The following is a 13,348-nucleotide window of genomic DNA, read 5'->3' on the forward strand; positions in this document are numbered from 1 at the left end:
AAACCCCTAAACAGAAACCACATGTCTGAGGCTTCATCCCAAGGAACCAACAGAAACTGGAATATGTGATTAAGAACATTTCCCGATTTGTTTTCAGCCTTTTCCAGCAAAATGGTCAGACTGAAGGCATAATTTAAAGTAGTACTACTTTAAAAGGTGTGTGTGCATGTATGTGTGTGCATGCACATGCATATAAGAGTGTGTGTGTGTGCATGTGTGACATCAGTCAGTCAATAATAATAGGCACAATATTCTATATTTGAAACTCTTCATTGATAAAGCATGCATTGTTAATGAAGTCTGATAGTGCAAACACTGAAAACGTAAAATGTATAACTGGTAGAAAAGGGAAAAAGCAAAAGGCACAACATTGAAGTGATATAAATAAGTTATTACTGATCTTTCCTAAACACCTAAGAGGTGATTTATCTGGCAAGTGTGTAATGAGATACATCACACAAAAATAATTGCGTACACTATATCCAAACAATACAAGATGGCAAGTTTCAATGGCAACGTGTGCCAGACTAACATCAGACACACACATGAAAATTGTTGCCGTTAACACACCAATTGAGAAGACCTGAAACATAGAAGGCTGGCACACATGCATTGGTTTTCGTGAAAAAATGGATTATTGGATGGTGTGGATAGTAGTCCACCACAAGCAATAATGTTGATAGTCTTGTTAGGTTCAGTAAGAATTTCAATAGTTTGAAGCTGAGCCCAACCCCTGGTAGCCATGGCACAGAGCAGACAGGCTTAACTTTAAACATGTGTAGAGCATTTAGAAGTACCAAATACAGCTAAAAAGGTTAAAACACAACACTATAAAAATCCCACTCCAGTTTATAAAAATAGAGAATATTTTAATGAGCATAATGACACAGAAAAGACAAAAATTCAATAAGGCAGATAGCAGTCCACCACAAGCAATAATGTCACTAATCTTGTTAGGTTCAGATTTCAGGATTTCAGTAATTTAAATCTGAGCTCACTCCCTGGTAGCTATGGCACAGAGTAGACAGGATAATGAGAGGCATCAGACAAAAATATGCGCATGCACCATATCCAAACAATACAAGATGGCAAGTTTCAATAGACTAACAGCAGAAACACACATGAAAATTGTTGCTGTTAACTCACCGAGTGAGATGAACTGAAACATGGAAGATCGACACACATGAATTGATTTTTGTGACAAAGTGAATTATTGGTTGGGGAGGAGAGTAGTCCACCAAAAGCAATAATGTTGCTGATATTTTTAGGTTCAGTAAGGATTTCAGTAATTTAAATCTGAGCTCAACCCCTGGTAGCTATGGATGGCAAAAAGCAGTCAGGCTTAACTTTAAAAAAAACATGTGTAGAGCATTTAGAATTATGGAAAAAACAGCTAAAAAGTGAAAAAACACAGAACTATAAAAAAAACAATTCCAATGTATAACAATAGAGAATAATTCAATGAACATAATGACACAGAAAAGACAAAAATCCAGTAAGGTGAACCAGAGATATGAAGTTTTATATAGAAATTGTTTCAAAAAGCCCAAGCGCCAACTGCAGACATCTAGGGCATCATTAGGATGCCATCCCGACGTGAAGAGGGACCGCCCGCCATTAGGGCGGGGGTCCCGTGGGGGCAATTAGGATGCGCCCGCCACAGTGGCAAGCGCATCCTGCATACTTAACATTGCGGCTGGCGGTGCTGAAAGCACCGCCCGCCGCAATGCTAAAAATGCATGTTGCACATTCCAATGCACAACGTGACAGGCACCGCACGGTGTCTGCCACGTTGTCTATTGAAATGCAGTGCACCCCCCACTCCCTAGAGTCCCTGGGGGCCTGCAACGGGTCCCCGCAAGCAATTCCCGCATGCCTTTCCGTCTCACAGACACCGCCACCATATAAACTCCCCCCCGCCATAGTATTATGGGGGGGGGGGAAATGGGTGGCGAGCGGGGACGGATCTCGGGCGGATCGCCACCGCCATGCGGGCGGTGTCGATCCGCCCGAGATCCTAATGGGCCTCCTAGTCTCACTAGACTGGAACAGGAGTAAGGCTTGAGGCCAACCGTGATGGAACGCAGGTCAGATACGAGGCCCAGGTAGATCCAGGTCATGGAATAACTTTTGGACTTACCATTTTTTCTGCATAAAAATTGAATTGTCAGCAGGGCGAACTGTATTCAAGTTGGGGTTCAATGACGGTGACTTACTGACGAGCAGGGTCCTGGTGCGGTTGTTGGTGAAGGTGGGAAAGCTGCAAGCAGGCAAAGCCTGGCCTCCTTGCCCATTACATTTTCAGTGAAGCCCTCTATGTTCAGACATAGAAACTTTTCTGAAAGTCAGATCTCCTTCAGCGTGGCAGACCAGCAAGCTGGATTTTACTGGCAATTCAACTTGGGCGGTCGTCCTGGTCTCCAACCCGGTTCTTCAGAGGAAAAGTTGGTAAAAAGTTTCAAAGTCCTAGCTTTTGCAGTTTGGGCAGGAGGAGTGCACTCTAACACCAGCCAAGGGTTCCACGACCTCGGGAACAGCACTTGAGGGTCAGTGATCACTCTAACAGAAGCCACCAGAAAGGTCCCAGGTAGGTCCAGAGGAAACTAGTCAGCTGGGCTCTTCAAGAAAGTGGACTTCTTGCAGCTTTTGTGTTCTTGTAGCTCACCAGGGGGTCAGACAATTGACCCTATGAGTCCAATTTTTTGTCCTGCTTGCCACACATATCGCTTTTCACACACAGCCTGCACTTCCTGTGCTAGTAACCCTTACAAGGCATGGTCATGTTGTTGTACAAACATTTGTTTAAATAAAGATCATTAAAAGTTGTATACTACAATATGTGTTAACACACTACACATCAATTCCAAATCTGCATCTAAACCTGGTAAAATTATTATCCATCTAGGTTGGTCCCCTGCTTTCTTCACCTTTCTGCATCACCGCCACATGTTCATGCACCTCCAGCTGCTTTAACGTTCACATCCTCCAGGGTCCTACCCCCATCAGGTGAGAATCCGCCATCATTTCAGGGGGCATGTCTAGCAGCATCTCCACCTTCAGGTCAACAGGTTGCCCTCTGCCAGCTGCTTGTTTGGATTATGCGGCCACTACCCTTCCTTCTTGGGGAAGATGCTGTAGGTTCAACTATTCACTGTACATTCTTGGACTTCAGGACCTTCCCAGCAACATTAGTGTTTGGAGGACTGTACTTCAGTCTCAGCTCTTTTGGTTTCATAATCTTAGCCAGTGCATGCAGCTTGGAGAGCAACACTGAATTCCATGGTAGGTATTGTTCCCATTAACATTGTTCTGCTAGAGAGTCATGACAGTTGGGCGGAGATGAGGAAAAGTAGCATAGTGAACGGAAAGTGAAGGGGCATTCCTCAGACACTAGGCATTGAACCTATCAGAGATGGAGGCGGGTATCTGGAACATCATTGAATAGGAAGCGCTGCAGCTCGCTTCCTTTTTTCCGGCCATGTTGGCAGCTGCAGCCCCACAATTGAGTGCAATGAGATGCAGACACCCCCAAGCGCCACATCTTTCCTAGTGTTCCTTGTGAACACAAGCACAGGGAGCACCCTTGAAATCAACAATTTACTGGCTGTACCTCCAGTTCATGAACACTTTCACAGAACTCTGCATCAGATGTACACAGAGCCCTTACTCTGTCGCCTCCACAGCGGCTGAAGCCACCTGTGCAAGTGCTTGGTAACCAGCAATTAGATGTATGACTCATCCCATCACCATCTATGGAAAGCACCCTGAACTGCAACATACCCTCTAATAACGAGGCTAAATTACGTTCCATTTATTTTAATGTTTACTATGTATTTGAAGAGTGCTGACTTTATAACCGAGTGGAACATAGTTGTTCACTAAGAACAGTGCATGACTTTTAACAAAATGGGGGCTGAGGTTAACAGGGTTACAGAGACACTTTGAAAATTTACAGTGGCATACGGTACCAATCAGATATGAGAAATGCAGTAAAATATTGGGTACAAACATGAGAGTTCCAAATGCGTAGAGGTTACACAGGTTCAAGAGGATGACCAGTTAGAGTGGAACAGAAAGGTCCAAATTTCTTTCCCCGTCATCAAAGGTGAAGCAGGGAGTCTCAGATGAAGAGTGAAACTGCTCTTTGGAGGGTGATGGAGAAGATGAGCTGTCTTGTTCTTCCTCGACTTGAAATGTCCAGAATATGTTGATTTACAGAGCAGTGTGGGTGCGATCCATAAGGGTACATTTTATGGCAAGGTTTTCAACTTCTTGAGCATATGTGCCTGTGAATGTTACACAGTGAGTAAAGGAACTCCAGTGTGGGGCTAATGTGGCTATATTTGCATCAGGAACTGGCTGGCAATTTTAGATGAGGAATTGGATGCCAATTTTAGATGGCTAACTGTGCTACCCGGAAGACGCATTAGCCTGCCGTTGCCTCAATCAATCAGAGAAGAAAACGGCCTGTACATTGGACCGGGAGGTGTGGATTCAGAGTGAATATTCGATTTTCAAGTAGCTGCTGATCTTGAGGCATGAGGTCAGTTATATTTTGTTTTCATGGTCTTCAAAGGAGAGCCACTGTTCTTTGTAGAAGTCCAGGAACTTTACAGTAGAGGCAGGTGTGGGTTGGAAGTCATTAAATTGCATACTTGATCTTTGGCTGGCACTTGCTTCTGTTTAGAGCACAAACTTCATGGTGGCATCTAGAGTTATTTTGTCTCTTTTCCCTGCCTGAAAATCAGATTCAGACAATACTTTCAGGAAAACATGTAATTGGGAGCAACCCCCTCGTGGAACTCAACTTAACCACAAAGTCCAAAGTTACTCTTGTTTCAAATGAGATGAAGGAGGTCAGAGAGCAAAGCAGGGCATTTTTTGAGTTATTTGAGTATTTTCCACAATGGGCAGAATCATTTAGCATTATCACTGCATTGTCATCCTGGGATGGATCCCAATAGGTTCCGGTCTACCAGATTCTGCATCAATGCTCCCAGCCATGCAGATTCAGCAGAGAGGTGGACCTGTATGCGGCAAGAAACCTGCAGGCAATGTTAAAAAAGATAGTGCTAAGGTCAACAGGATGTGGGGTTTTGTTTATTTTTACCTGATGGGTACATCCTATCATCCCTTCTGTTGTAATGAGACAATTTAGGGCATCTGATTGTATTTTTGAGATTGTTTTGTCCAAGTCAGGGAGACAGAAGCCCTATTCTCAAACCTATGGTAGTGAAAGGAAAAAAGACATCAGAAATGGTCTAGAGTAAAGGATTTCTTGATCATTGTTTGGGACACATATTTGTTTTCTCAAATAGAGGAGTCCAGGGAAACCACTTAATTGAGGCATCTGCCAAAATCACCAGATATCACCTTTTAAATTGTACTTTGAGAGCCCCAGGTGCAAATTGTTTTCACTCCCCCCTTCTACTGTGTGAATGAGGAGCTATATTGTGATGGAAACCACCTCATTTAAGGCCAATCTTGCATGCTCAGGTGTGCCCACTGACGCAGACAGATATCACCCTTGGGCTCTCGTCAAAGGTTGATCACTGCTAATGGCTTTGATGGGGCATGAATCTCCTTTAGGTTAAAACTCAAAGTTTTCTCCAGGTTGAGTTGCCGGCTCTTTGTGCTCACAGCCTCTTCAGATCCCTCAACTGGGCTGGAAAGGTACATCAATGCCCTCATGCAATGTCTCTGCTCAAGCCGCTAAAACAGATTATGATGCTGCAGATTATGATGCTGTAACAACTTCTTGTCTTCTATGTATCCTCTGCAACTGCAACAAACCCTCCAACATAGATTGTTTCTTTTCCTTGCTTGTAAGGGGCTTCCATTTGTGTTTACGTCACACTTTCTGCTAAATAGATATAAATCATCTTTCACCAATACTAACAGGAGGTTTAAGATTGTCACTATTCTCTTCTCCAAAATTCTGACTGGCTTGTGTCTCTGAGAGGGACTAGAGCAAGGTGTATCACTCCATCCCAAATGAATGTCAAACTGAATAGTTGATTCTATTGATAGGGTGTGTTATGGTCACTCGTCTCACCTTTAAAGTATCTCCTCCTACTCATGGTAGAGGATGTCAAATTGTGAAGTGTAATGTGTGATCTTTGAAGATTATTACTTCTTTGTCATTGGCATATGCTAGATTCATCATGTCCTCTTTTTCCTCAAAACGTGCACTAATGTTAAGATATCTAGAGGACATCCCTCTGCAATCCAGATCCTGTAACCCTACAAGTGCAGTCTATATTGATTGATGGGTGATCTGGTCTATTTCTGATTTGGTGGAGGAGGCTCTTAAAGTGAGAATGGACATCCTGGCCCTCTGCGTTTCTCAGTAGCACTAGTACCAGTTTTGTTGTGCCTTAGGACCTATTGTCCAAGTCCTCCTGTTTAAACTGAAATTCAAATAATTTTTCTTCGAGTACAAGCAGCCAATTATCCATTTGGCTTTGTTCATCATGCTATCATCCACCATTCTCTTTGAGTCATCTACATTGTTACCAAGTATGCCCACATCTTTCTACAAATGGTTGAGCAATGTCTTGAGACCCATCATGATAGTGCTGATTTTAAACTTTTTTTCTGCCATGAATTTTTATAGATAATCTTGAGAGATGATCTGGCAGAGCTTGGGTGCTTGTTAGCTCTTCATTGCTAAGGCATCTTTTATTGAGGGATCCCAACCCCATTTGTTACAGGTTATTACCATACAGGTCCCAATATTTAAAGCAATAGTAAGATGCAATTGGAAAGTTGCCCAGGTCTCTCTGAATTCTTCCAGTTTTTCAAAATTCTTCCACTAGGCACCCCGTTTACAAATCATGAATGGCATTTTAAGAAATGACAGTAGCTCAGATCTCCCACTGAAATTAACTAGTTGCTCTATGATGCCCCCCCCCCCCCAGATTCAGAGTTCCAGATAAACATGGAGAGGGTAGATTTTAAATGGCCAATGGGTCTCAAAAGGTGGGCAATTCATATCATTCAAGGTCAGCCATCAAGAATAGCTGCCTCGCACACTCACCAGTGTATGTGGGTAAAGTGAATGATGTAGGAGCCAGTGGCACAGAACAGGGAAGCAGGAGCATGGGGCCCAGACAGCATCACAACTGGCACCATGCAACAGATGTGCAGTCTGTAAATGAGCATACGCTTAACATGTTGTGCTTCCGCAAGGGCATATAATAGGCCTCTGCTGCCATTAGGGTTTCTGTTTGAGCCCTCCCTGGGCAATTGCTGAACTTAAAACACAGGCTTAGCACTGCTTGCATAGGTCATACTTGTAACAAATAAGAAAAAGGCAATATTACCTGCACAGGCACTGAATGTCAAATACTAATATCAGCTGAAATACATGCATGAGGAACGCATGAAGAGTCTGGAATGCTTGCCATACCACCATACATATTAGAATAGTAACCCATGTCACACAACAAAGGGTATGGTAGCTGTGAGTGCCTGGACAGTTCGACCTTTGACACTCTACTTTATATTTATATACACTGTAATATAGGTTGTAAATTTCGACCAAGATGCAGTACAAACAGTGGGTTCACAATGGAATTAGTCTGTGGCATTAGGGCCTTGGCTCTATTTCTGACTTCATTCTGCAAGAAAAAACATGTATGTTTGTCATGCGGCCATGCCAAGATAGTGTATCAACGTGCCTTGATGCAAAGAGGTAACAGTCATAGTCATCCACTCATTGCTACAGAAATGTATTGAGGTAAGTTGACAGCCATGGTTCGGGCAAGCCACAAACAGACACCAAAAGATCTAATGGAATACAAGCATAGGCTGAGTGGATTCACATACAAATAGTTCTGTTACAGTAATGTAGGAAGGTAACTCTCACATGGTCACAGAACTGATTATCCAGCTGTTAAATCTGAACTCGAGTACCGCCAATACATATTATCCAATTTACTGGTCCGGCAGGAAGAAATAGGAAAATGGACAAATTCCCAGCTCTCAAGTCCTCCTCCCACAACTCCAATAAATGATGCCGCTGTGCCTGCATAAGTATTTGCCATCAATTTTTACACAATCAAGCAATTCATGTTTATTTTAGAGAAAGAAGCCAATCCATAAAAATATACTTAGAAGTTATAAAACACACATAGAAGCAGTTAAAGCATTGTCAAACAATATACAATAACATTCCAAAATATATATATATATGTATGTATATATATATAGATAGATAGACAGACAGACAGACAGACAGACAGACAGAGAGATAGAGAGATAGAGAGATAGATAGATAGATAGATAGATAGATAGATAGATAGATAGATAGATAGATAGATAGATAGATAGATAGATAGATAGATAGATAGATAGATAGATAGATAGATAGATAGATAGATAGATAGATAGATAGATAGATAGATAGATAGATAGATAGATAGATAGATAGATAGATAGATAGATAGATAGATAGATAGATAGATAGATAGATAGATAGATAGATAGATAGATATTTTTCTTCACTTAAAAAAAACATGGAAATTCACAGAAAAAAACCAAAGGTTACAGGGACGTTATAGTTAGGCTCAGATTTCACTCATATAAAACCATAGATGCTTATGACCTCACATGTTACATCACTCATGACATGCCCTGTGCACCCCCTTCTACATATTATAGACTTGCCGCCGGGACCTGGCCCACCCAGAGGACGATAACAAACTAAAAAGCTTAATTAAAAAAAAAATACATTTCTGAGGGATTCCTGGATCCAGCGCGACTTCCACTGAATATTTTTTTTCAACATATGCTTTTTGGCCCATTACAGTCCCTGTGGGACCTACCCATGAGGCCTGGGGGTCAGAGTGTTTCTACCCTGCCACCTTTTCTGTTTTTAATGTTTTTTCCTGTGACTTGGTTCAACCGAGTCACAGGATAGCTGCCAACACTTCTTGGTTTAAAGTGTTGGCAGCCAATCAGATCTCAGCACAAGATCTCGGGAGGGGTCACAGATCCTCCACATCCTCAGTGGTATATCTGAAAAACCTTTAAATAACTCTCCAAATACTACACAGAATTACACCCATTCACAAAAAGGTCGCTTTCTGGACCAACAGCTACCTTTCTGCCAAATATAGTGTAATTTCGTTCAGCAGTTCGAGCTGTAGCCTTGTCTAAAGTTTCCTATGGAAATTATCATGGGGAAAACACGTTTTGGACCCCTCTTTTTCTCGGCCCCCGCTTCACAGATCACCCCGAAACTTTCAAGACAGCAGCAGGGAGCGTCAAACTAGTTTTGAAAACTTTGCGAAGATTCGTCAAACACCACCAACGTTTTTGGCAAAACAAAGAAGACTCTTCCTACGGACACAACATCTTGACTATAACTACCTACTGGCGACTGCCAATATTTCCTGGGGGGGTAGAAGATTTCACTGTGAGAATCCATTTTAGGCCCTGCGTGTGTATATTGTTTTGCCACTTGGAACTTTATACATATATTTAAATTTAAGACTGCATACCTGCATGACTGATGGCTGTCTTGTAGGAAAGTTTATGCAGGAGGTCTGAGCTGGTTCTGGTGATAGAACAATGATAAAGGCTACAGATTTGACTGGGTCATTGTGAAAAGCTATGTCAGATGCCCAGGTATCAGCCGGTTATTAAAAAGGGTAATGACAAAGTCAGTAGGTCTGACTTATTTACTGTGAAAAGCATATGTTTACGCCAAATAGATCTTAAATGGTGGATTGGTATAACTCTGTGTTTAAGGATGTAGACAGCATTTTATTACACAAAACCTCAGAGTTTGCTGTAGTAGACACGGTTTTGGTGTTTCTTTGTGAGACATCCTGGAGGTAGGAGATTTTCACTGTGGGAAACACTGTGATCTATTAAGAGGGGTAGCATATTGTTTTACCAACTAGAATTCTGTACATATTTCTAATTCTGAGACTATATGGATCATGGTTGCCTTTTTGGAAAGTTTATACTCAACACTGTAAGACTGAGCTGATGATAGTGACAAGCCAATGATACAGGCAATAGGCCTCATTGGCTCCTTTGAAAACGTTGTATCAGATGCCATGGTTCTTATCTGCTTATTATAAAAAGGTACAATAAAGATGGCAGGTGTGAATAATTTATTGTGAAAAACATATTTTGAAGGTATTTAACAAGGGATTGGTATTACATTGTATTAAAGTCTCTAGACAGGCATTTCGTTACATGAATTTCACAGATTTTCATAGTAGGCAAGGTTTTTTTTGTTGTGATTGCCTCCCTGACAAAACCTATGGGTAGAAGATTTGCAACTTTAGGATCCTTGTTAAACCCGCATTAGCTAATATTTGCCTTGGGAGATGGGACAGGGGAGTATTGTATTGCTTCCCCTGGTCTACTTCTCTCATTTCGCTCTCTGGTCTGCCCCGGTTCTACCAATTGTGCCGAGAGAGCATGACATCTTTCAGCCGCCAGTTTTGGATCGGTCTGCGGTCTTGCTTTCCAGCGACTGGCAGTAGGTGGTGGAGCCTACTTAAGATTGTGTACAAAGCAAGGGCCCCCTGTAATTACTAGTGGTTCCTAGGACAGGGAAATAATTCTGAAAGAAATAACAACTCCTAGGCAACACAGCACCTGGCAAAGATCAGGTAATAAACATCCAAAAAAGGACTCGGTGTACTGCCAAAATTATTTTAAAACTATGCATTTTATTCTTTATCATCAATTAATAAAAATAGAAAAAACAGCATAAAAAAACAGGTCACAAGACAATGACATGGTGATCAATAGGATCATTCATATATGTTAATATTGGTTTTCAAACACAAAACCTTTTGTTGTGAAAAACATAAAAAAAATACATAGACAAACATAATAGGTGGCTAGATCTAAGTAGATGGAGCCTACTTAAGACACATGGAAACATGGAAGTGGATTGGTTGATGAGAAAGTGACGCTCAATTAGAGGAGCAGCAGTGTTATTAATTTGAGTGTTTTAACTAACTTGCGATTTTACAGTATTTTAAGGTAGTTGCTTCTGAATTCTGAACAGGATTTATCTATTTTCTTTTCTTCTGAGGGCAGTTGGAAATGCAGCTAATATTTTCTTTGGGAGATGGGAAAGGGGAGAATAGTATCACTTTACCGGGTCTACTTCTCTCATTTCACTCACTGGCCCACCCCGGTTCTACCATTTATGCAGAGAGAGCAAGACATTTTTCAGCAGCCATTTTATTAGAAGTCTTCGCTCCAGCTTTCCAGTGGCTCACATAGGTGGTGGGTTTATTTAAGACACATAGAAATGCAGACGCACAGCGGACGGGCGCAGCAGGCATGCCACACTCTGAAAGTGCGCCTACGGCAAGTTCATCTGTGCCCGTCAGCGCCTGACCATCACCAGAACCCCTGCATTTTGCAGCCTAGAACAGGGGATTTGACAGACCTATACAGGTGAGAAACTACACTGAATTGGAAGGGGGTAGGTATGATAGGGACATAGTTATACATTGTACTAAACACACATCAATCTCTTTGGTGGGTCCTTTTTCTTGCCATGGTTGCAGTGTCCCTTGTGGGGGGATTATATTTTACACCGCTGAGAATGAAGGGACGCATATCCATACAGAATTTGGGAACTCGTTGATATACAGGGCCAACAATGACCCAAGGCCGGAAGTAATGGGTCTCTACCGCAGTGCCAGATCTATTCCTAAACATGGGATAGAGCTATGAGACTGTCTGTCCTCTCAATCACCAAAATTTGCTTCATCACTGAACCATGACTCCGTCCCTGGCTTTACCATGAAACCCTATTGCTTTCACCCAAAAAAATATAAATTGGTTAGATTGGATAGAGAAAAGAAAGTAGGAGGCGGAGTGGCTCTCACCTTCTCCAGCAATCTCACGGTTTCAATTGTTGACCTGCATCTCTCTGAGCAGTTAGAGATGTGTGTGTTCAAGATTGAATGATCAACCCCAGATCCAAAGAAAGATTTCAATGTAAACTGGTTGATCGATTAGCCCTGCACATTCTATAGAATGATAATTTCTTATTGCTGTTTGATTTTAACAAGGTAAATCAGTTGATGGCAGATCTGGAAATGGTATGTCTATAGTAGAGGGTTGAGGGCACCACACATGTAGCAGAACATACGTTAAACCTACTCTTTAACAAATCTCCAAATCTTAAAGTTGATAGTCCTAAGCCTTTATTATGGACTGATCACTACCCAATTGCCTTGAATTACACATGAAGCACACCCCGTGGGGGATTAGGGGGAAAATATATTTTTTTAACGTACGTATCCTGCCCCTACGCTGATAGTGCCTGCCGCCTCTGTGCTTCTCTCCTACCGGAAGTCACTGGGCCACAAAGCACAGGCTCCCCACCCAATCCAGACGCTGTTGTCATGCTATACCAAGCATGAGGGCAGCTACGGGATTGGCTTGAGTGGGTGGGTCTGACACTCACTCAGGTACAGGGAGCCTGCAGCTTTTTCAAACTCGGCTTTCAACACAGCTGGATAGGAGAAACCTCAGTGCGCATATATGTTTGGCCAGCCTACGCCGGCCGGCCAAACCGACATGCACACTTTACAGGACCCATCACTCCTCCTCCATGCCATGGCCCGGCCAGGCCCCACCCTGCACAAGTCAGTGGAAAATAAAATGTTAATATTGTTTTTTAATCATTTTATTTTTCAGTAACTTGACTCTGACCAGTTGGTCGACGCTCCTCCACCATTACGGAGGAGCCGCCCCTGCGCACACCACTGGCCATCACAGGATAGAGAGTATGAGACAGGTAAAACCATGGATGAAAGTGAATTTGAATAGCTTTCAGATTAGTCTCCAAGTTCCAGATATCAACAAGTATGATGATAGTGATGGAGCAGTCTTTAACCATCAGAAATCACTCACTAAGGACTTTGACGTAGTGGCTCCTCCTAAAGTCAGTAAGAACAGACAGACTAAACAACAAGCGACTTGGTGTAATATAGAGCTTAGTCACGAAAAAATAGTCTGCAAAAGACTGGAAAGAAGATGGAGTAGGACTAAATCCCCATGGCCAGACAAACATATAAAACAGCCCTGACAAGATATCATTGTCAGCTAGGAGAGGCTCACAGAAACTTTATCACTTGGAGAATCAAGCAGTCAGCCAATTCCCCAATGGAATTTTGGAAAGAGTTTGAGAAGCCTGAGGCTTACAGCCCGTTAATACCTGCCTCTAAAAGACCTCTGCAAGTCACTTCCCAATTATTTTGAGGACAAGATTACCACAATATACAAAGAATATACGCCTCAAGTAGTGAGGAATGACAAGTCGGTGAACTATACCATACTGTTTCCAAATGCGCCT

This window comes from Triturus cristatus, chromosome 5_1 (assembly GCF_964204655.1).
Source record: "Triturus cristatus chromosome 5_1, aTriCri1.1, whole genome shotgun sequence".
Taxonomy (NCBI): Eukaryota; Metazoa; Chordata; class Amphibia; order Caudata; family Salamandridae; genus Triturus; species Triturus cristatus.